Here is a 22,571-nt window from a genome sequence, read left to right as displayed (position 1 = left end):
CTCCAACAAGCACCAAGCGGCCTGAAAAGACGGGTAGACGCATGTTCTGCGGACACAGAAGTAGCATCAGCGGGGCATCCTTGCGACGGGTGGCAGGTCGGATGTGAGTGGAAGGCAGGGAAGGAATGGCGGTCCCAGGCCGAAGCCGGCAGGGCAGGAGTGTGGGCGCCAGGGGGGCAGAAGAGGCCGCTGGGGCCGTGGGCGCCCCTGGGACAATGGTGGACAGGTGGAGTTGCTCTGACCGGGAGATGCAGGGACGCGGGGCCCTGCCCCGTGGAACAGCCTTCCCCTCTTCTGGGCACCAGCAGCCCGAGAAGGCCAAGCTCGCCCATGTCCAGGGAGACCCCCCCCCATGGAGGCCCAGGGGAGCGCGTCACAGTTGGGCCGAGGCCTGGGAAGGGGTTTCTGCTCTGGGGGTCGTGTGAGCCTCCGGACTCGCCCCATGGCTTGGGGGCCCGGCTGAGTCGTGAGGGGTCCCTGAGGGGTGCGGAGGCGGCTGAGATGCGTTGCCGAGAGCCTGCACAAGCAGATTTTTGGCAAGGCCCTGGACCGGAGCAGCGGGGCCGTTCCGGAAAGGGGCCTGGGAAGCCGTGGGGTCCGTCAGCCCTCGGGGTGCCCGCGAGGAGGAGGGGTCACCTGCCAGGAAGCACAAACGTGGCTTAGTGCGTAGTCTGAGGTGCCCGAGGGATGGCCTGCCTCCGAGGGCGAGCAGGGCGTGATGGCCAGGCCCTGGGACGGTCAGAGCAGGGCAGTGCAGGTGGAAAAGCCTGTCGTGAGGAGAAGCCCAGAGGGCAGGCCGGGGGCCAGGGGACAGCAGCGGTCAGTCAGTCCGGCCAGAATGGGAGCCACAGGCATTGGCCGGGAAAGAAAGCACAGTGCCTCTCTCCCCGGGCCCCCGAGGCCTGCCCCACACCCCCAGATGCCGAAGGGCGGCGGGGAGTGATGGGCTTGAACGCTGGTGGTTTGAGACAACGTTTGGAGGCAGGAGGAAAGAAAAGCTGTGACAAGAAGGACTCAAGGGAAGTGACGGCGAAATATGTCCCTACACTTGTCACACACACGCCTGAACTTTCACCCCTTGCCCACAACCCCGCCCCTTGCCTGCAGCCCCCTTCCCGAGCCCTGGCTTGCACCACGTGCTACAGAGGTGCAGGTGCCAGAGGGGAAGCTGGGACACGGGTCCACGGGCTCCTGCTTCTGCACAGTCTACAATCAGTGAGTCTGTAGTTCGTTCAAAATCAACTTTTTTAAGAAATTCACTAGGGTTTCATCTAGTTGAGGAAAGCATCCCCTTTAAGAACGCAAACCACCACCATGCGTGTTAAGGGTCCGCCAGACAGTGAGTGACACAGGAGCGGGCATTGATTTAACCAGGATGATTTCCTCTCGGGGGCACTTGGGTGCTCAGTCGGTTGAGCGTCTGACTTCGGCTCGGGTCATGATCTCGCGGTCCGTGAGTTCGAGCCCCACGTCGGGCTCTGTGCCGACAGCTCGGAGCCTGGAGCCTGCTTCGGATTCTGCGTCTCCCTCTCTCTCTGCCCCTCCCCTCTTCACGCTCTGTCTCTCTCTGTCTCAAAAATAAATCAACATTTACAAAAATTAAATAATAAAAAGATGATTTCTGCTCAGCACACGAGTGCCACTTGGTCAGGATCATACAGATGTGGAGGGGCGGTCACTATGTGACACGGAGGGACCTTGGGGGCAAGGCTGAGAGTCAGGGGATGCCCCGTCACATCCTCTCCTGCTGCCGAACTGTTGCTGTGGCCCACGGCCCCAGGCACAAAGTGACCAGGCACCAGCGAAATTCTGTGCCTTCCACGAGTCACAGTCGTGTCCTCTGGCCGCCTGGGAACAGCCCAACAGAGTCCTTGCTCCCTCCATGCTTGACTACAGGCAGTGAGACCTTATTCCTGCCAGGGGAGCACTGCCCCCTGCACTGGGGAAAGGCAGTTTGGCAACTCGAGAGCAGCTCGTATCCCGTGTTTCTTTTGCTGCAGTCGGGTGCGTGGCTTGGGGCTGCACCAGGGGCTTGACTCAGCTTCACAACATTCCAGAACAAGTCTGATGAAGCAGATGGTTTTCCTCAGCTTTGCAGAGAAAAGAGGCTTGGATTAAGTTTTTTTTTTTTTTTTAATTTACTTCAAATGCATCTATTATAAGAGTTAAGCAATTTTTGTTTTCCTGTTCTAGAATGATCTTTAAAGTTTGAGATGGGAGGTGTCTCAGTTAAGAATACGTTTCTTTCTTTGTTGTATTTTGTAGTTCGTTCCACATCAAAGAAAAAAAAAAGCCAACGGACAAAATCCCAAATGTCTGCCCTCCCAAACAACCAAGACTCAACGGCGCGCCTCCCAGAGCAGGCCATTCCTGTTCCAGAAGAAGGACGGTCAGAGGGGAAATAAAGTCGGCACGCCCACTCCAGTGTGGTTTGTACACACCAGTGGACTGAGCGGGAATCGGGATTTTAAAAATTCAGACCCAGCACAACAAGCGTGTCTGCTAACGCGAATGTCCCGTCGCCAGCCGGCCACGCCGTGTCGCGTAGGCCCTCCAAGGCCGCCCGCGAGAGCTGGGTTCCCGGAGGATTTGCTGCTGAGTGGGACCCATGTGCGTCCTCTGCAGGCTGTGCTTGGACACGCTGTGGACGAGGCCGGATGTTTCGAGCCGCAGGCCAACAGTTCGATGCCAACACCGTGGATGCTAGAATGCGTGAGTTCCGCGAAGTACGAAGGTCCTATCTCATATGAGCCCTTTGGGGAGCACCCTCCAGGCTCATCGAGGGCAACCCTGCGAGGTCAGCTGTGCGGGCAGCGTCGGACACACCCCGGCTTTGGGGTTTGCTCTCCTCAGCCACCACACTGACCCTCACACACCCCCTGTGCCCAGACATCACTGGGATCGCACGCAGGCTGTTTGGGGGTCTGAGGTACCAGCTGTGGGGGGTGTGACAACATGGGTTTGGGGCAACACAGGACCTCACGTGGCGGAGCGTTAGTATTTCTCAACCAGAACATCTTATGTATGAAATACAAAGTGAAACCCAGCCACAAGCAGAACACCCTGGCAGTGAGCTGTGGGGGGAGCGTGGGGGAGGGAAGAGGTGCCAGGCATGGAGAGAGGGAGCTGGGGAGCAGAGGCCGAGCAGGTCTCAGTGTCTGAGACCCCTCCCCCGCCCCAGAAGCAAGCAGCAGTTGGGCTGGGGAAGAAGGGCTTCCCAATGGAAAAAGAAGCCCGTAGCTCAGACCCGGGAAAATGCACATTCTGGCTGGAGCCGGAGAGCTGGAGAAGGAAGTCACGAGAGACGATCAAGATGCATGACAAGGAGCCAAAAACTTCTCGATAAACACAAAGCACAGAGAGGCACAGAAGCCCTGGGGCAGAGAGCAAAGGACTCCAGATGGAGCCCGTGCAGCGGGTCGTGTGCAGTGTGCATGCGTCGTGTGTGTGTGCGTGAGTGTGGCACACGGGGCAGAGGAGGGCCCAGCCCCTCAGCCCCTCAGCCCCTCAGCTCCTCAGCTCAGGGAGAGGCGCGGGGACCGAGGTGGGGGACCCCAGGTCTCCATCCACGACAGTAGAACAAACAAACGTACAGAACACATCTCGTGATCAAAGGACGTGTCCTCTGTCCCCGGGAAAGGTCCGGCTGTGAGAGCTTTGGGAAGAAATCCCCTGCGACCACAACAAAAGCAGGGAACCTTGGCCCCTGATGGCTCACAACAGAGGAGACACGCAATTAGTCGTGCTGCAAAGTGCTCCCAGACGAAGCGCTGGAAACACAGCAAATGAGAGCGGTTAGCTGTTAGAATTGGAATCACCTTTAAAGGCTGAGGCTCGTCCTTCGGCCTCCCTCCCTCCCTCTCCCCCCTCTCCCTCCCTCTCCCCCTCTGCCTCCCTCTCCCTCTCCGTCCCTCGGCCTCTCGCTCTGTTCCCCAAACACATCTGTTGACGGGCCTGATGGCTGCACAGAAACCGAATTCCGTGCCTGTGGGCTGGTGCGAGAGGCAGGGGGCAGGGGTGAAGCCTTTGGAGGGGCGCCCGCCAGCCACGAACAGGATCAAACACAGACTCCCAGGGGCCTTAAAAGCACAGTTGGAAAACCTGAGGTGTTCCGAGGGTCCTCCCTCGATGCTTTTCAGGCCGTGCTCCCCCCCAGTGCCCATGGGGCCGGGCCAGCTGTCACCGTGGCCAGAGATGGGCAGGACGGAGCCAGGGACTGGGGGCCTCCGCCAGGCCCAACGACCTGCTGCAGGCCCAGACCCCAGACCCCATCCACGGGGGCATCCCCCGGCGCCCAGCTCTGTCCCCGAACGTGGGGCTGTTGGAGATGCAGTATTTGTACCACATCCCATCATTTTCCTTGCTCTTTCCGTGTGCCACTGAGCGCAGGGGACACGAACGCGTGAGCAGGCACGGCGTCCCCAGGGCAGACGCGCCAACAGGCTCCTGAGGCCGCCCCGCCATCAAGTATGGATGCTGCGGCCACACTGCGCGCCCCATCGTGCTCCTCCTCAAACTGAATCCTCCCGCTCGCTGATGGTGTCAGCCTTCGAAGCCATGTTACTATGCACGAGTATAACCTTACCGACATCTCTCGTCCGCGTGAAAGCCCCCAGAGCCACTGTCACATCACACTGTCCTGGGGCAGGCCGGGTCCTTCTGGGTGGCTCTCCCCTCCTCAGAGTCCCCTTTCCGGCCCTCCTCACAGGGCCATCTGCTCACAAGCAAATGCGCAGGGGGCTCGTCCGACAGGGAAGGAGCCGCCTGCACCACACGGGCCAAGGTTTGCCACTTGGCCCGCGTGGCGAGTAGCAGAACGGGCTGTGTGTCCTTGAGCGGGACACACAACCTCTCTGCGCCTCGGTTTCCACACCTACAGCATGGGGAGGCCGGCACCCGCACCCAGGGTGGTTGGCAGTGTTTGCTGGTTCACACGGCCTGCCGCGTACTAAACACCGTGGAAGTAGCCGCCTTGCGCTCTTTCGCGTTCCTTCGTAGGTGCGAAGCGTTGCGTCAATAGTGGTATAAAGTTATGTGTGAAACAGTTGCTAATTAAAAAAAAATTTAAATCCATCTTACAGGTTCGACGGGGCCCGTTGTCACTTCACGCCACTGCTACTGTCACAAATCACCGCAGACTTTGTGGCACAACAGCCCACGCCGATGCCCTGACGGTTCAGAGGTCAGAAACTTGAACCGAGCTTTACGGGGCAAAGCAAGGCCCGGGGCTGGAGGCTGCTGCGTTCCTTGGCTCGCGTCCCACATCACAGCCTCTTTTTTTCTCCCCTGCCTCCACTGTCACGCGGCTTTGTCCCCCTCCCCTCAGACCTCCTCACCTCTCTTACGAGGACCCTATGATTTGACTGTGCCTTCGTGGAAAACCTGGAGAGTCTCCCGCCTCCGCCCCTCACCTGAGGCACCTGCAAAGTCCCCCTTCCGTCTCAGGCAACATTCTCAGGTGTGGGGACAAGGATGGGGACGTTTTGGGGGGTCACCACTCGGCCTCCGATGGGGCCCCTTCTGGAAAAGAACGCCGTGGGCAGGTTCACCCATTAGTGAACCCGTGCCGACCGGCCGCGTGGCACACACTCCATCCCAGCCGCCGGGTTTCGGGGACTGTGGCGCAGCCCAAGGAGCCCGCGCACTGGAGGCTCCCCACCCGGGGAAGCTCGTCCCAAGCAGACAGAGCCACACGACAGGAGCGCATGGCAGGAACGGTCTCCATCAAAGCTGACATACTCTGTCCCCCAGCCCAGGACAGCCCCCGGGACAGCTCAGTGCCTCAGAAACACCAAAGCGGCTCCCCGGGTGTGGGGGTGCCCCTGGGTCCCCGCCAGTGCACCCCGTGTGCTTCTCGGCCCCTCACCCCCCCCTTCCAGGGGGAGACACAGCAGTGCCCACCTGGGACACACACAGCCCTGCTCTAGGCCTGGGGGGCTGCACAAACCTCATAGGTGCTTTTAAGGATGCGACATCTGAATGTTACCACAATGGCCACCAAAGGCCCCCTCACCCGCGGACTAGCACCCAGGCCAGCCCTGGACAGGCCTGCCTTCTGCTGGAGCTCACACACCAGGGCCTCTGGGGCGGGAACACGGGAGACGGGACTGTCCCCGCCCGTGCGGGGGCACGTGGGAACTCCGCACCGTCTTTGGAATTGTTCCGCAAAGCGAAAACTATTCTTGAAAAGTGGATTTTGTTTTTTAATATCTCCTATCTTGTGTCATCACCCCATCTTCGGTCTGGATGTCTAGACTCTGGGAAGGCACTGGGGGCCTCTGGGCAGTTGGCACTGGACAGCCGGGTCCACCAGCTCCCTCGAAGGCCCCTCACGTCCACGGGTGTCTCACTCAGATTGACCACCGCCGCGTGGGAGCCAAGTGTCGGACGTCCAGGAAGATGTGCGGGGCCACGTGCCCTCTATGGCTAAGTCAGCCCCACCTTGCCCTCTGGCTCTTCCGGGCCAGGACTTGGGAGTTTTCGGGCAGGATCTCCTGAGCTGGCCCAGAGCTGAGGGGCCGGGGGATGGTGACTCCAGAGCGTGTCTGAGTCTAAGTGGGGGAAGGAATCCCATTCTTGGATCCCAGCAACTTGGGTCTGATGGCTCTGGGCTGGCACCCACCTCCCTCCAAAGCCCCCACACTTTTCTGGAGTCCGTTCCGCGGGGACCGGACCTCTCGTGTGTCAGGACTCACCCTCGTGCCTCTTACAATTCCCGCAGGTGTTTCCTGGGGTCCAAGCTAAGGGTTCCCCTCCGGCTTCCACCTACTGAGACCCGTCAGGTCTGAACTCACATCCTCATGGTGTGGCTGCAGCCGGGGGGCCTACAGTAGCCCCTAAAGTCTGCACCTGCTGCGTCGGGTCACAAGGGATGGTGGGCTGGGGTGAGCTGACAGAGACTGAGGGATGAGTCTGGTGTGGAGAGTGGCTCCGAAGATTCAGACATCCTCCTCCGAAACCCGGGGCTGTGCCAGAATGGGGGAGAGACAGACTGGGGCGGCCGGGGAACGTCTCCGTAGTGCGAGTTTGGGAATCTTGTCTCTCTGAGGCCAGGTGGGCACCTGTACGCTTAGCCCCCCTACCTGGTGCTCCCTTTGGGTTGAGGTGTCTTCCAGGTGGAGGGACTTGGGGTCCACTGCAGGGGCTGGGAAGGACAGGTTACCGGTAGAGGGGGGTGTTTTCCCAGTCTCCAGTTCTTGGGGAGAAAGGTGGGGCGATACCAGGAGGCCCGTCTACGTTACACCTCTCTATCACCAGAAGGGCACCGGCATTTAGGGCAGGCTGAGCTTCTGTGGGAACCAAAAGGTGAAGGGGTGATCAAAGTCAGCCCTTCTTCCAAAAAATTCTTTAACATTTATTCATTTTTGAGAGACAGAGTGTGAGCAGGGGAGGGGGCAGAGAGAGGGGAGACACAGAATCGGAAGCAGGCTCCAGGCTCCGAGCTGTCAGCCCAGAGCCCGACGCGGGGCTCGAACCCACGAACCGCGAGATCACGCTTAACCGACTGAGGCGCCCCAAATCCAGCGCTCCTACAAGCACAAGCTGGGAAGGAGCCTGGTCCTCTGGTGAGGGTCTGGTTGGCACCTGCTAGATTGGGTTCTGTCCTCCATTATCGGAGGCCCTATGCCTTTATTCGTGCGATTTCACTGCACATTCACGTCCAGACAACCACAGTCCACGGCACGTGCACTAAACTCACCAAAACCGCTGACCCAAAGCCGTAAGGGCTTGTATCCCCGACCTGTAATGCACAGCCAGCTACCACTGGGTCTGTGGAAACTGCTCCGGGTGCAGAGCTCATGGAGGGACCCGCGAGGCCTCTGGGGACGGGGTCGTTGGCAGATCTTCAGGAGGGGACATCTCTTCTTTAACACGTCCAGACGGCTCAGCCCCACCTCCGCCTCCAGCCAGCGCTGCCCCAGTCAGCTTCAGGCAGGTGTACCCAGCATCACCAGCCAGAGCCCAGTAAGCACAGCCCGGTGGGAGGACAGGGCTGGCAGCATCCGCCCAGGAAGTGAAAACCAGCCCCCAGGAAATGGGTCCTCTTCCCCTGGGCTCCTTGGGCTGGAGAAAAGGCCGCAGAAGGAACAGCCAGAGACATGAAAGCAGCGGCTGGTGGGGAAGAAAGAGACTGTCAGGCTCCCTCTCCCTGGCAGGGCGTCCGGGGCCTCCAGCCGTGGCCCTAATCACAGGGGTCAGGGCGCAGAGGGACCAGGAATCCCAGGTCCCTTCCTCGCCTCCGACCGCTCGTGGGCTCAGCCCGCCTGATTCCACCTGAGACCCCAGCACTCGGGGCGACTGGGGCTCTTGAGTTGGCCAGGACTCGGGGTGTGGGGTGGGAGGGGGGCTGGGCTAGCCATTTCTCTCCACCTCCCCCTTCTCTCCCTCCCTCCCTCCTTTTTGCTCTGCTCAAGAGCTAAGAGATGTCCCCAGACCCCCCAACAAAGCAAAAGAAAGAAAGAAACTGTGTGGATGTTGGGGGTTTGTTGTATTTTGTGGCCCCCAAATAGCCTCCTGCCTGCATCAGCACAGATAGTACGCGCACACCGCGGGAATGGCGATGCTTCCCAGCGTGGGCTCCAAGGCATTCCTGATTCCTGCAGGGGCACAGGTCCTAGGAAAGGCGGCCACCGGGACATCCGGGGCCCGAGTCGGCATATTCGAGCCACCCCCCCCGTGTTTCCATGCCAGCCACGAGATCAAGACTGTGCCACTGTGGTCCCCACTTTACGGATGAGGAGGCAGAGGCCGAGAGGTGGAGAGCCCTGCCGGGCCGTGACCAAGAACGCCTCGCTGCTCTGACGGCTTCCCCGGCCCGCCTCCTCCCAGGGGCCACGGCCAGCGCAGAGGGTGGCCCTGGCCCTGTTCCTCACCCTCACGGGGTGGGTTGTTCTAAACCATCAGTCTGACGCCACTCAGTATCGAACTGTTGTTTCAGTGTCCAATTCTTAGAAGAACAATGAATTGTAATCATTTTCCCGCTCAGATTTATTTGCCAATTTTACTTCTGTTTTGAGTGGCCGAACCTTCTGGAAATACTTTTGTCATTTTTTTAAATTTTGTTTTTAATGTTTTATTTATTTATTTTAAGTGAGAGAGAGAGCAGGGGAGGCAGAGAGAGAGGGAGTGGGAGAGAGAATCTGACAGCGCAGAGCCTGATGCAGGGATCGAACCCACGAACCGTGAGAAATCACGACCCAAGCCGAAATCAAGAGTCGGATGCTTAACCGACTGAGCCACCAGGTGCACCTACGTTCGTCATTTTTGTACTTAAGTGACACGAGTTCTTAGGCCGGTTCCTTGACTACTTTGTGTCTGGGTCTCCCGGCCTGGGGGGACACGGCACCCCCAGCGCTCATCACAGGCTGCTGGGGGCCCAAAGCCTGCGTCCCTGGGAAACCAGTGGCAGTGCTGGGCCCTGGATAGGGCCACGATACGGGGGTGACAGACAGGAACCCTCCACTTCCCCTTCGGAGGGTGACATCAGTGCTGCCCACATCACACACACCCTGCGCCTTACAGAGGTGACATAACCACCTTCTGGCTCGGGCTTCACGCTCTGAGAAGCCTCTTCTCCCCCAGGGTATAAGACTGCTCGCCCACACTTCCGTCAGATTTCGGGACCACTTCGCCCACCACATGTATCTCTTTAACCATCTGGAATTTATTTCACCGTGAGGGAAGGATCCAACATTCCTTCTCTTCTTTCAAAAACTGTAACCACCTGTATGGCGGCATTACCACCGATCTGCCCTTTCCGCACTGACTTCATTCCCCCTTCCCGTGTGAGGGACGTGGAGACGCCCCGCGTGGTGGTGACCGGCGGGCCACTGGCTGCCATCGCCGGTGTCTGCCTCGTCTGAAGGTGGCCTTCCCTCTCTCCCACGCTCGGGGCCCCTGCCCAGGGTTGTTTTCCAAAGCGTTCTTGGTCATTCGTACACGTTCCTCCAAACTTCACCTCCCTTTGTTCCCCCAAATCCACTCTGGGGGATTTTAATGGAGATTTCACCTACGGGGCATCCAAATGCCTTCCCTGGAGAACGGGCATATCTATGCATGAAATCTTCCCACTGGGGAATGGGCCCCCCCCATCCCCCTCACCCCCGGCCTCACTGGGATTCCTCACTCTTTGCTCTGCTCTATACTTGATAATCCCGTCACTCTTGCAAATGAAATGTGTTTTTCAGCTGAGCCACATTCCACGGACTCAAAGACACCATTGACTTGAAGGTGAACCATTAATCTGTGGTCAGCTTTCTAGGAAAAATAAATACGTAGACGATATTTGATACATGTAAGAGACATGAAAACATTCCAATGTCAGGAAAATTAATAAGTGAATAAGAATACATAAATACATATCCAATTGAGAAATCAACTTTGCTTTCCTGATACATAGAACATCTCGATAAACCATGGATTTCTTAGACTTTTGATCGGGAACCAGCCACCTCCTGAGCTCCTATCTGTTCTGGTCTTTTTTTTTTTTTTCAATAAACTAGATCATCTTCAAATCATGAAACACAAACTGTCCTCTTTGGTTGCAGCCTGTCTTTCTTGTCTTACCAGTGGCGACCCTGTCAGCGGCCTCACTCACGGGTCGACGATGTCAGCGTCTGGCCCAGCCTCGTCCAAGAGCGGACGTGGTGACAGGGGGTGGCTCACCTGTTTTCCGAGTCCCTGTGCTTATAAGGCGATCCACCTGTCGCCTTGTTGCAACCGTGTGGAGTCAGGAGAGCCTCGGGCACCCCCTTCGTTCTGTGGCCTTGTGATCAAAGTACCCGCGGGATCCCCTCCTCCTCCCTGAAGGCTGTTTGGGCAGTCTATATCGGGGGACCTGTCCCTCTTTATTAGTTCATCAGGGGCGGGGGGGCCCCGTTTCCTCTGCGGAGGTGGCCGTGAGCGCGGCTACGGATCCTGTTTTCCCTGGTTTGTCTTTGAGGACAAACTTTTTTCCTTTCCCTGCCTTCTCTTATGCCGCCAATTATCCAGACGCAGCCGCCTTCCTTTCTCCCGCGACAGCGTCTGTATCTTCCCTTCTCGGGTTTAAATCCCCCGCACGCCTCGGCCTCTCCACCTGCACCCAGAGGCCCCAGAGCGCGCCCCGCACGGCGCAGCGAGCTTCCTGACATGGGCACCTGTCCTGCACAGCGTCTTGCCTTCTGGGATGAGCTCTTTGTGTAGAGCCCGCCTCACTCTGGAGCCCCGACCCAGGGCACCTGCGCGGACTTCCTGGGGCAGTTCTTCACCCCCTTTGTCCTCCCCCACCCCCTACCCGCCCCCCGCATCGGGTTGAACCCAGACTAGCTGAGCCCCCGTGCGGCACCTGCCTCCCTCTGCACCCCAGCCCTTGGCTGGCCCAGGGAAGCCCAGGGACCCCGCTGTCATGGGGTGCTCCTGAGGAGTCTTCAATCTGGCCCCACCCACGCCGCTGTGCAGATGCCTCGTAGCCATCGTCACGTTTACGCGCCCCTCTTCCTCCCCTGCCTCCCCAGACGCCATGTGGCTCCCCTGCTTTTCCAGTGAGTGGGTCACCTCTCGTCGGCCACAGGCTAGCAGTGCACTCAATGGGCATCTTCCAGAAGTCTTGGGTGAGTATTTTCAGTGTATTTCTCTTCCTTCGGCTCAGCATTTGTCTTCCCCCACTCCAAAATGACATAAACGCTTTACCATACTTCCTTTTTATGCTTTACTTGCTCAAGGGTATCACGACTTAGAAAGAGAAGAAATTACTTCTACCCAGGGCTTCTGGGAGGAGGTCATAGAGGAGGTGGTGTTGACAGAGGCTTGGAGGCTGGGGGCATCTTCCCAGACAGGGATGCGGGCGGTTCCCAGCCTAGGGGACAGGGAGGAAAGCCAGCAGACGGGATGGGCTGTGTGAGGAGCAGAGGTGGAGGGAGGGGGTGGGCACTGCACAAGGACAAGGAGGCGTCCGGAAAGGACAGACCTCAGCCCTGGGCGGGGGGCGGGGGTGGGGGGGTGGCTGCCTGGCCTGGCTCCCTGTTTGTTTCTCTGCAACCTTGAGCCTCGGTGTGGCTGGGGAGAGGGGCGAGCGGATGAATCATACATCTGCCTTACCTGTCCCACGGGGTGGTGGCAGGGATGAAATCTAACAATGAGTGTGCAAGCAGTTTGTAAACTGTAAGGCATTCTCATTAACTCAAGGGGTAAGTGAGCATCATCTGGTTTGTTTCCTTAAACTTGGTTGACTGGCCACACTCAGCCTGTCCCCGCACCGAGATCTTTTACCGTCAACGTCGTCAGCATTGTCCTCGTCCTTAATCCCATTTATTGGGCATTCACTGTGCATGAAGCAGTTCAGAGTGTTTTGCCTACATGGTTTGTGGCTTATTCCTCACGTGAAAGATATGTAAATTATACCTATACACAATATGTGTTCCTGTGCTCAAAGAACCATGGCTCAGGTACACGTAAGAGGGCTTGTCCGGGTTCACAAAGCAGTAAAGGGTAGACCCAAGGCTTGAATCCTATCTCCACGTCCTCTGCCACACCCTGTCCCCTTGCTGGAAGCTGGGAGGGTCTCCGGGACATCATGGGAAGTCTTCCTCAGGAGATACTGGAACCAAGGAAACGTGGCAGGGGGAGAAGGTGGCCCGAGCAGAGGAAAAGGGACATGTGACGACAAAGAGCGCCCACCCTCAGCGGCCAGAGGCCAGCTCAGGGGGATGTTGTCCTTCAAACCTCCGAGGTCTGTGACGGCCAGTCTGGCCACGCGTGTTAGCTATGGGTTTGGGGGAGGGGGGGAATACTGCTAATTGGTAAGGGCTGTTAAGAGTGTCTGGCTTCCACTTTGTTGGAAAACATGGTACATCTATGCCTGCTTTGAAATTAAACATCTGTCCCCAATGTTATATGACATTCTCCCCCAGTTTTCATGCACTAATGAAGTTTCGGTTATTTTAACATGAAAATAGATAATGGATGGGTCTGACGACACCAGCGAAAGCTCTCAGTCCTCTGAAAGGATAGGAGCTTGGCCGAGCCCACTGTTTGGTGGGTTTCTCAGAAAATCCCACCCAGGAATCCATGAGCTGGTGTCCTGCCCAGAGTCCCACGGGTGTTACTGTCAGCCCCGAGGTGTGGTCTAGGCAGGAAGAGTCACTGTTGACCTTCTCGTGCCCGCGAGGAAATTGGGTTACATCATGGCTGAGCCCCAGCGAACTCAGGACCCCCAACACCCGGGCTTCCCTCTCTCTTACACACTCCACTGTCCCCAGGCCCACGTGAGGACACCGCGGTAACTGCCACGGGCTGCCTTCATGTTAAGTGTCTCATGTTCTACCAACTGAGCTAGCCAGGCTACTGCCTTCATTTTAAATATTTTTTAATGTTTATTTATTCTTGAGGGAGAGAGAAAGAGAGACAGAGTGTGAGTGGGGGAGGCGCAGAGAGAGAGGGAGACACAGAATCCGAAGCGGGCTCTGGGCTCCGAGCTGTCAGCACAGAGCCCGACGCGGGGCTTGAACTCACAGACCGTGAGATGAGATCATGGCCTGGGCCAGAATCAGGCGCTCAACCAACTGAGCCACCAGGTGCCCCGACTGCCTTCATTGTAAAACCATTCCTTGCCTGATGAAATGTCAACAAAAGTCGCAGCATTCACATAGCCTGTAGATTACACGTTATGTTGTACAGAAGTGTCTCTTTGTTCCGATGTTTTGCTAACGGTAGGTCGCTATTCAAAAGGTTTCTGGCACGCCTGGGGGCTCAGTCGGTTGCAGGTCTGACTTCGGCTCGGGTCATGATCTCACGGTTGGTGACTTCAAGCCCTGCATTGGGCTCTGTGCTGACAATGCGGAGTCTGCTTCGGATCCTCTCTTTCTCCCTCTTCTCTGCCCCTCCCCTGCTAGCGCTCATGTGCTCACCCACGCTCTCTCTCTCTCTCAAAATAAATAAACTTTAAAAAAAAAGGTTTCTGAGTCGGGCTAGTACTTTCGACACAGAGTACCTTTCATTCTTGGTTTCCTAGAACTTCATTACTTATTTTTTTTATTTTTTTTATTTTATTTTTTAATACAACTTATTGTCAAGTTAGCTAACATGCAGTGTGTACCGTGTGCTCTCGGCTTCGGGAGTCGATTCCCAGGATTCATCACTTACATGCAGCGTCCAAGTTTCCGCTCAGCCTCTGTGTCCACAACGCCAAAGACATGGTTAAAAATTGGTGCAAAGGTGCAGCTTCTAAGGTGGTTCAACCTGTGGCAAAACGACTTGGCTCCCATGTGCCTCCTTCCCGCCATCTTGCTGGGTGGTTGAGGACGGGCCAGTCCTCCTATCACTATCTTCACTGACAGGTAACAGAGGCAGGGGCGGCCCCAGGCCATGGCACGAGCCCTCAGTCCTTCACTTTTGCCAGGACCTGCATCTTCCCTGAGACAGAGTGCCCCCTCCACGTCCCTGCTTCCTCTGGATCCCAAGAGAATCAGGTTCAGACACAGTAACCAGTATCACCAAAGACTCCTGAGGCACACAGGAGACTGTGGCCCATCTGAGACTCCTGCACACCCAGCCCAGCCCTGCTCAGCCTGGCATGCTTGGAGGTCCAGCCAGGACGGCAGTGCCCAGCTGTGGGATGAGGAAGGGCTGGGAGCTCAGAGGGGGACAAGACTTCTGGGAACACATGCTGTGGGGCCCAGGGACTCAGAATCACCCCACTACGGAGGACGGAATTGCTTTGTAAATTAGAGCACCCCTCTGCAGGTGCACACAGCCTGGCCTCTCACTCCTCGGTCAGGAATTAGTTCCCAATCCCAGAGACTCGGGGCTTAGCTGACCTAGGACCATGAGCCAAGCGAAATGTAGAAACGAGAGTCCCTCTGGCACTCTGACCGTCTCAGGGGATGGAAGGTCATTGCGTTCCACTTCTGACCTTGAGGGGCGCTCCTGATCCAGAGTCTTTGCAAGAGTCCCACTTAACTTCTGCAAAGCGATGACCACGGAACTTAGTCTGTGATCTCATTTATCACTCTGCCTGTCATCAGAATACAAGGTGCAAGTGCCCCACCCGAATATTTGAAGAAAAGCCAGTGCGTGCAAAGCACAAATCCCTTCCTCAACGTCATTGGCTTGTGGGCTTGTCATCACGGGAGGGCTGGGACTCCTGGCCCACATTTGCTTCATCTGGGCTTTGCTTATGGGGCAAGAAAGGAAACAGACCCAAGTGGGATCCTGTCTTTGGAACCCATCTTCCCCCAAGCCAAATTAAATGCGTGTATTTCATTAACATGTGGTGAAAGATTAAAATGATGATAGAATTGGCCAATCTACAGTCTTTCGGAACCAAAGTGGCAATCGTTTGCTTGTGGGAGGGAAGCATTTGTGAGGTTTAAAAATGTGAAAATGAGAATAAACATTCCGTGACTCATGCATTAGTCATCCAGCGGACATTTTTCCCCAACTCCCTAGGGCAGCTGACCTAAGCAGGGTGCCTGTTGGCTACACTGACCTGACTGTCCCACACCACTTCTGGCTTCCCCTTAGCCCACACCCAGGTGTGCATCGTGCGGCTTGTCCTAGGAAATGACAGAGTAAATGTGCATGGAGGAGGATGCGGATATCATAGTCATGAAATTCAGTGTCATTGGCGTTTCTGGGTAATTGCTCAAACTCCTCTGGAAAATATGTTTTGATCCCTTCTTTCCCCCCAGAAGGCAGAACTAGAAGAATATGGAGAAGTTTTAAGGAGTGATATTTGGGCTCAATCGAGGGAAGGACTCTCTAGCAAGAACTGCCCCTCCGTGGCACAGTGGACCCTGAGTTCTCCCACCATGGGAGTATTTTCCGTAACACCTGGACAGCAAGCAGTCAGGGGCACTTTCAAGGGGTGGCTTGACCCGTGACAGTCAGTGGCCTTCCCATGTGCCCCCCACCCCCAGCTTCCAACGGGAGGTGCCTGTCGATGAGGTTTTGGGGTGATGGTGGGGGGTCCGGAGCCAAGAAAGACCAAGAAAGAATTCTCAAAGATGTCTTTGGTGCAAAAAGGTGATTTTATTAAAGCACGGGGACAGGACCCGTGGACAGAAAGAGCTGCGCTGGGGTTAAGAGTGGCTGGCCTTATAGTACGGAGTTGGGGAGGGAAAGGCCAAAGGGAGGCCTCCAGAAGGACCGTGAGGTGCTGACGAGGACTCCTAAGATACCAGAGACCTAGCTACGGTCAAGCTAAGGTTGTTTTCCTTCAACTACAGCATTAACATTAGGACAGTTGGGGGTCCCGGGAGAGATGTTACACTCTGCATTTGCCTCAAGTATTCGTCAACGGCTGCAGGTTATGAGGAAATTTAATGTTACCTGCCATTTCCTTCTTGCCTCTGTTCCCCACATCACCGTGGAGGGGTGATGTTGGGGCTCCAGGAAACTGAGTCTATAGGTTTCTGGAGATTAGGCTGTTGGTAAGATTGCCTTTTTCTTGTAATTCACCAAGATGTTCGTAAGCTGATGGAGACCTATGTCCTGCATGACTGGGATCTCTATCGGCCGGCCATTTGTTTTCTTCCCTGTCCTTTGTCCTTGGGCAGCCGAGGACTGTCACCACATCCCACCCTGGGTGGGAGGGGTACGCTAGCTTGCACTTTGTCCTCAGCCCACCCCATGCTCCCCCATCACCTGTGACCTCTGTCAAGCTTTCCTCTGCAGGAGGAGCAGGCTGGAATACCAGGAAGTCAAGGGCCCCTGGGAACCACTTTCAACCAGTGACCAGCCAGAGTCGGTGGCTAAACACCTTAGCCCTCCCACCGCTTTGGTGGCCAGAGGTCCCCGACAGGATGGGGCCCCTCTGCCACAGCAGTCACTGATGTTCCTGCTGATGGCTCCCCACCCACGCCCACCCCGACTTCTCGCTCTGCATTCACCTGCTGGTGCTTCCCGGAAGCCCCTCCAGAGCCAATGACTTGTGCTCAAACCCTTGTCTCAGGGCCTGCTATTAGGGGACCCCGTCCAAGGAAAAGGGTGTGTGCACTGGGGTGCTTACACTGTAAGGAGAGGAAACCGCCCTCAGCCTCTGGCACCTTGCCACCTAAGCCCAGGAACAAAACACAGAGGAAGAATGATAATAGTTTGGAGAGGAAGAGGCTGAAACCAGGATAAACCAAAGGCCACTGGCCATGCCCTGAGGACCAAGAAGGCGGGGACAGTCAGAGGGCTGCTCCGGGAGCCCCCAGAGGAAACGCCAGCCCAGCCAGGGCGTGTGTCTCAGAGATGATGGGTCGGGAAACCCCTGCGGCCATTTCTTAAGACTTCTGACCCAAGTCTGTTCTGCGAGAGCTTCGTAGCAAACGCTTATGTCAACATACGTTAAATATCCAATAGTGAGGGCATTTCCAATCGATAGAAAAAAGCACGGGTCCTTTACTAAAGTGGTTACCAGCAGTTCCAAATTCATAAAGTTAAACACTGCTTTATGTCTTAAACTAAAATGATTTCAATTGTGATTGAAATATTAAACATTAACTAAAAATAAAACTATAAAAGTCCAAAAAGAAATGACAGTTGAATATGTCCATATTCATATGGTTTCCATATGGTTTATATGACCATAAAATGGGATGGGAAATTTTTTAAGTGGCCCCAAGGTTGGGGCGCCTGGGGGGCTCAGTCGGTTGAGTGCCCGACTTTTGCTCAGGTCATGATCTCACAGTTCGTGGGTTCGAGCCCCGCATCAGGCTCTGTGCTGACAGCTCGGAGCCTGGAGCCTGCTTCGGATTCTGTGTCTCCCCCTCTCTCTGCCCCTTCCCTACTCATGCTTTGTCTCTGTCTCTCAAAAATAAATAAATGTTTAAAAAATTTAAAAAAAAGAGTGGCCCCAAGGCAAAAAAAATACCATAAAGAGAAAAACAGATAGATTAGTCTACACAAAGGTAAAACTTCTTGATATCAACAATGCAATAAAAAACAAAACGACAAAATGGAAACAGTATCTACAAACGACAAAATGGAAACAGTATCTACAATATCCAAGCAAAATGGAAACAGTACCTACAATATCCAAGACAAATTGTTACTGGTCTTTGTGAAACAGTATCTACAATATCCAAGACAAATTGTTACTGGTCTTTGTGAAACAGTATCTACAATATCCAAGACAAATTGTTACTGGTCTTTGTATCAAAAGAGCATTTAAAAAACAATAAGTTCTGGCATGAAAAGTGGGCTAAGAACAGGACTGTGAGTGCTACATAAATTAGGGGCAAGTTTAACTGTGTTATTAACTAAAGTAACTAACAAATATGCTTTCCTATCAGACAGAAAAGTCTATTGGATATCAGAGTCCCACGCTGGTGAAAATGTGAAGTAGATCAGTATTATCCTGGATTTGGGTGGAAGTGGAAATTAATCTGAACTGAAAATTGGCCAAACACACGTGCAATTAAAGCTCCGATATCGGGAGGCCCATGTATCTATGAGTTTTACTTCCGGAAACTTAATACTTTTTTTTCTCCAAATGTGAACTATGTTCAGAAGGAGTCTTAAAAGATATTAATTACAAAACAATGTTTCTAAGGAGAAAATAGTAGAATAGATACAACGTAGCTATCTAGGCACAACAATTTGATGAAATAAACTATGGGATGTCTACACAATAAGATACTGTGTAGCATTAAAAATAATGCTGAAGCAGTGCATATATTGATGTAGAAAATGTTCATAAAATGTAGTTAGGTGAAATCACAGGTTATGAAACTTTTTTATGGGACAAGTGTACATAAACGTAAAACCAATCTGAGAGTCACCAATGCTTGGTTTTTAGTGAGTAGGATTATCATGGGTTCGTCCCCCTGTATTTACTGACTTTAATAAAAATCTGTTACTTCAGGGGTAGGAAAAATCAATATCTTAAATTTCATTTTGAATGAAAATTATAAACATAAATCATCTATGCATTCAATTAGAAAAGGTAGGAGAAGGATGAAATACTCCTAATTAAAAACTATAAGGGGAAGGAAATAATGAGGAGTAAAAAGGTAAATTAAGACATTATGAGGGAGAACAGTGCCATTAATAAATAAAACCATGTGTTCTCTGGAAAAGCAATAAATAGACAAAACAACAGAATAAAAATGTGCATACACACTATGATCTCAATTATGTTCAAAAGCATAGAAAATGCCCAGAAGTAAACACGCCAAGATGTTCACAGCAGTTGCATCTGGGCACGGGGTTCAAATATTTTTTCTGTCGTTCTACACTCCTATTTATTTCCCAAGTGTTGTACAAATGAACATGAATTTATTTTGCCATCTGAAAAGGTTGATACCTGGAATAAGTCTAAAGGAAACACACAGGCAAACAGGGCTTTCCGTGGAAATGCGGAAAGCGGAAGTGACAGACAGCTAAAATAAGGCCGAGCACAAGTTAAGTCGGCACCATCAGAGCTACAGACTCATCGGGGACAGAGTCCTGGTCCGACCGAAGCCTGAGGCTCGGGGACCCCAAGATCCAGCGTGTGTCCAGCGCCCCGCAAACAGCCCAGGCGAAGACGGCACCCGGGGGAGGTAAGCACCCGGGGCCGGGTGCCGAGGGAAGCCCGGGCTGCAGCAGGACCAGGGCAGCATCAGAAAGCACAGGTCCAGATTCCCAAATAAAGGGGTGATTATGGGCCCTGCTAGGGAAAGGATTAGGCTCCCAGGTGATAATCGCAAACAGCTGTAAAGGGAAGCTGTAAAGAGTCGGCAGTAAGAGGAGAGGACTTAGTGACCCGAACAACAAGGACAGTCACCAAAGGGGCGGAGCGCCGTCAACCGCGGTCGCAGGCACGGCCTCTCACGCGGGGAGACGTCTTCATGACTCTATGTGCTGTCGGTCACTTTCCTTTTAATTAGCTTGTGAATCTCTATGATTCGGGGCTTCTTCGTGTCAGCATATTTGTGTGCTAAAAGGTTACAGACAGGTTAGATCAAACGTTCCAGATTTTTTCCAAAGCGCAATGATCAAACAGTTGAGATTCAGAAATCCATTGGGCTTTCCGAAGCGTGGTGATATGTTTTTGGCAAAGCTGTGGGGAAACAGTCACCCTCACACATTGCAGATGAGAATATAAAAACGCGCATTCTCCCTTGGACGGGAATGAAAAGACACCTAGCAAAACTGCAGGTTCATTCGCCCTCGGGCCCAGCAACTCCACCTCTAGAAACATCCAAAGACGCAGTGGGAAAAATATACACGCATGTGTGCACAAAACTGATCCCTGGGACACTTGTTACAATAGCAAACAACAGGGAACCACCCACGGCCTGTTGAAAGGGGGCGCGCTCCCTAAGCTGTGGGGAGAGCTACACGGTGGAGTACTATACAACCGTGAAAAAGGAATAAGGAATATTTCCATATACTGCTGTGGTTAGACGCTTAAGACATTCTGCTCAGCGAAAATACCAAGATGGATACGTGCCACTATGTATTGAAAATATGAGAGAATATGAAAATATATAAGTATTTTTAACTGGAAGGATATAACGTACATTTCCACAAAATTACTGATAGGAGGGAGGAGGGGACAGAGTGGTGAGGCCAGGGACAGAAGCTGGACTTCTCTGACTGTAACACCATCGTATAGCTCTAACTTGAGATCCTGTAAATAACGATAACAGAAAAACACTGATTAAAAAGCAACTCCTAAAAATCTAAAGCAAAGTGAAGCTGGTGCACCTGGCTGTGTACCTGGTTGGTGATAAACCAAACAGAAAGTAACTATTGAATGTGACTTTCTTTTTAATTAAGTTTATTTATTTATTTTGAGGGAGAGAGACAGAGAGCACAGAAGGGGCAGAGAGAGGAGGAGAGAGAGAAAGAGAGAGAGAGAGAGAGAGAGAGAGAATCCCAAGCAGGCTCTGTGTTGTTATCACAGAGCCCAGTGCAGAGCTCAAACTCACGAACCATGAGATCATGACCTGAGCTGAAAGCAAGAGTCAGATGCTTAACTGACCGAGCCACCCAGGGGCCCCCTGAATGTGACTTTTAAACTTAATTATTTTGCTATCCATCCCTAGTGGGATATACTCCAAGGAAACACACACACACACACACACACACACACACACACACACAGGTAAACTACCTTCAGGAATCATCCCGCAGCCAGTCAGTGTTGGTGTTGCTATCCCGAAGTAGCTGTGTGCACAAGACAAATTAGCAATTATTCTGGTGTCATGGAGAACAGAGATTTTTTTGTTTTGTTTTGGAGAAAGAGGATACATATGGATCAATTAAGCTTAGTAAAATGCAATGGTCCTGAATCTGATTTGGAAGTGAACGTATTTAATTAAAGAAGTATTTCGTCTCTTAAAAAAGGTTGCTGTTTCCTTGCTCCATCCACTGGAAAGGTCTAGTAATTAGAAAACAACAGTATCCATGAGGACCCCTAGAGCCCAAAGAGAGAAAACATCCTTTGAGCTGTATACCTAAGATCTGTGCACCTTGGGGGCAGCCCAAGTGGACAAGCAAAATGGACTATATGTCCGGTCTTCCAAAGACAGTTAACTGCGCCCCGTGCCGCGACGTGGATACACTGGTGACATCGTGCTGAGGAGAGGAGCCGATCACAGCAAGACAAACACTGTGTGGTCCCACTGGGAGGTGCCCGGAGCAGGTGCGCATCAGAGCACTATGAAGTGTGGCAGTTGCCAGGGGCTGGGGAAGGCAAGGGCTTGTGTAACTGGCACAGAGCTTCGGTTTCGCAGGATGAAAAGAATTCTGGACGTGGCTCGTGGTGACGGCTGCTCAGCCATGTGCATGTTCCCAATATCAGCGGGCCGTTCGCTGAAGAGTTAAGACGGTAAATTTTATGTTATGTATATTTTACCACATAAAAAGCTGGGGGGGGTAAAAACAAAGAAAAACACCCAGGGTCCAGCAAAAATGGGACCATTAGGGGACACGTGTCACGCCTGAGCCGCTTCCTCTTGGCCAGTGAGGTTTCTGAGGCGAAGTGTACCTGTGGGGGCCAGCGAGGTCACACAGCCCCTGCTCCTTTCTCTGCTGCAGAAGGAACATTTCCTGAGAAAGAGTGGAATGGATCCGTGGACCCAGTTTGCATGACTTCAGCTGATTCTCCTGTAGGCGCCTCTTCAGATCCTGCCTCTGTCACTCGGCGTGCTGCACGCGTGTTCTCAGAATGCCACGTTAAAGACGTCATTGCACCCCGGCCTACGGATGGGGTCCTGCCCAGCATGGCTCTCCTAGCTTGCTTTCCTCACTCCAGCCCTCCTCACCACACTGGTTCACAGCCCTCGTTCCGGACTCTCTCTCTCTCCCCCTTCCTTCACATCTGAATTCATCCTGATTCTTTGCGTGGGACAACAATCGGCTTCTGCTCAACGCACGGCCACCACATGTGGAATGAATGAGCGCCAAATAGGCCGACATCACTGCGGTCCAAAGAGCGGTGAGCTGCCAACATGCCTTCCCCCAGGTGCTCGGGCGTAGACTCGTGAGCCACTTGGGGAGAGAGGGGTGTAAACACAAAACCACAGCAGATTGTACAAGCCTCTTAGACTTTAGAGGGCATCTCATTTAATTCGTCTTATACAGGTGATTGAGCCGCGGTCCCCAAGTCAAGTGAC

Source organism: Acinonyx jubatus, chromosome C1, assembly GCF_027475565.1.
Source record: "Acinonyx jubatus isolate Ajub_Pintada_27869175 chromosome C1, VMU_Ajub_asm_v1.0, whole genome shotgun sequence".
Taxonomy (NCBI): Eukaryota; Metazoa; Chordata; class Mammalia; order Carnivora; family Felidae; genus Acinonyx; species Acinonyx jubatus.
This window is presented reverse-complemented; position numbering follows the sequence as displayed.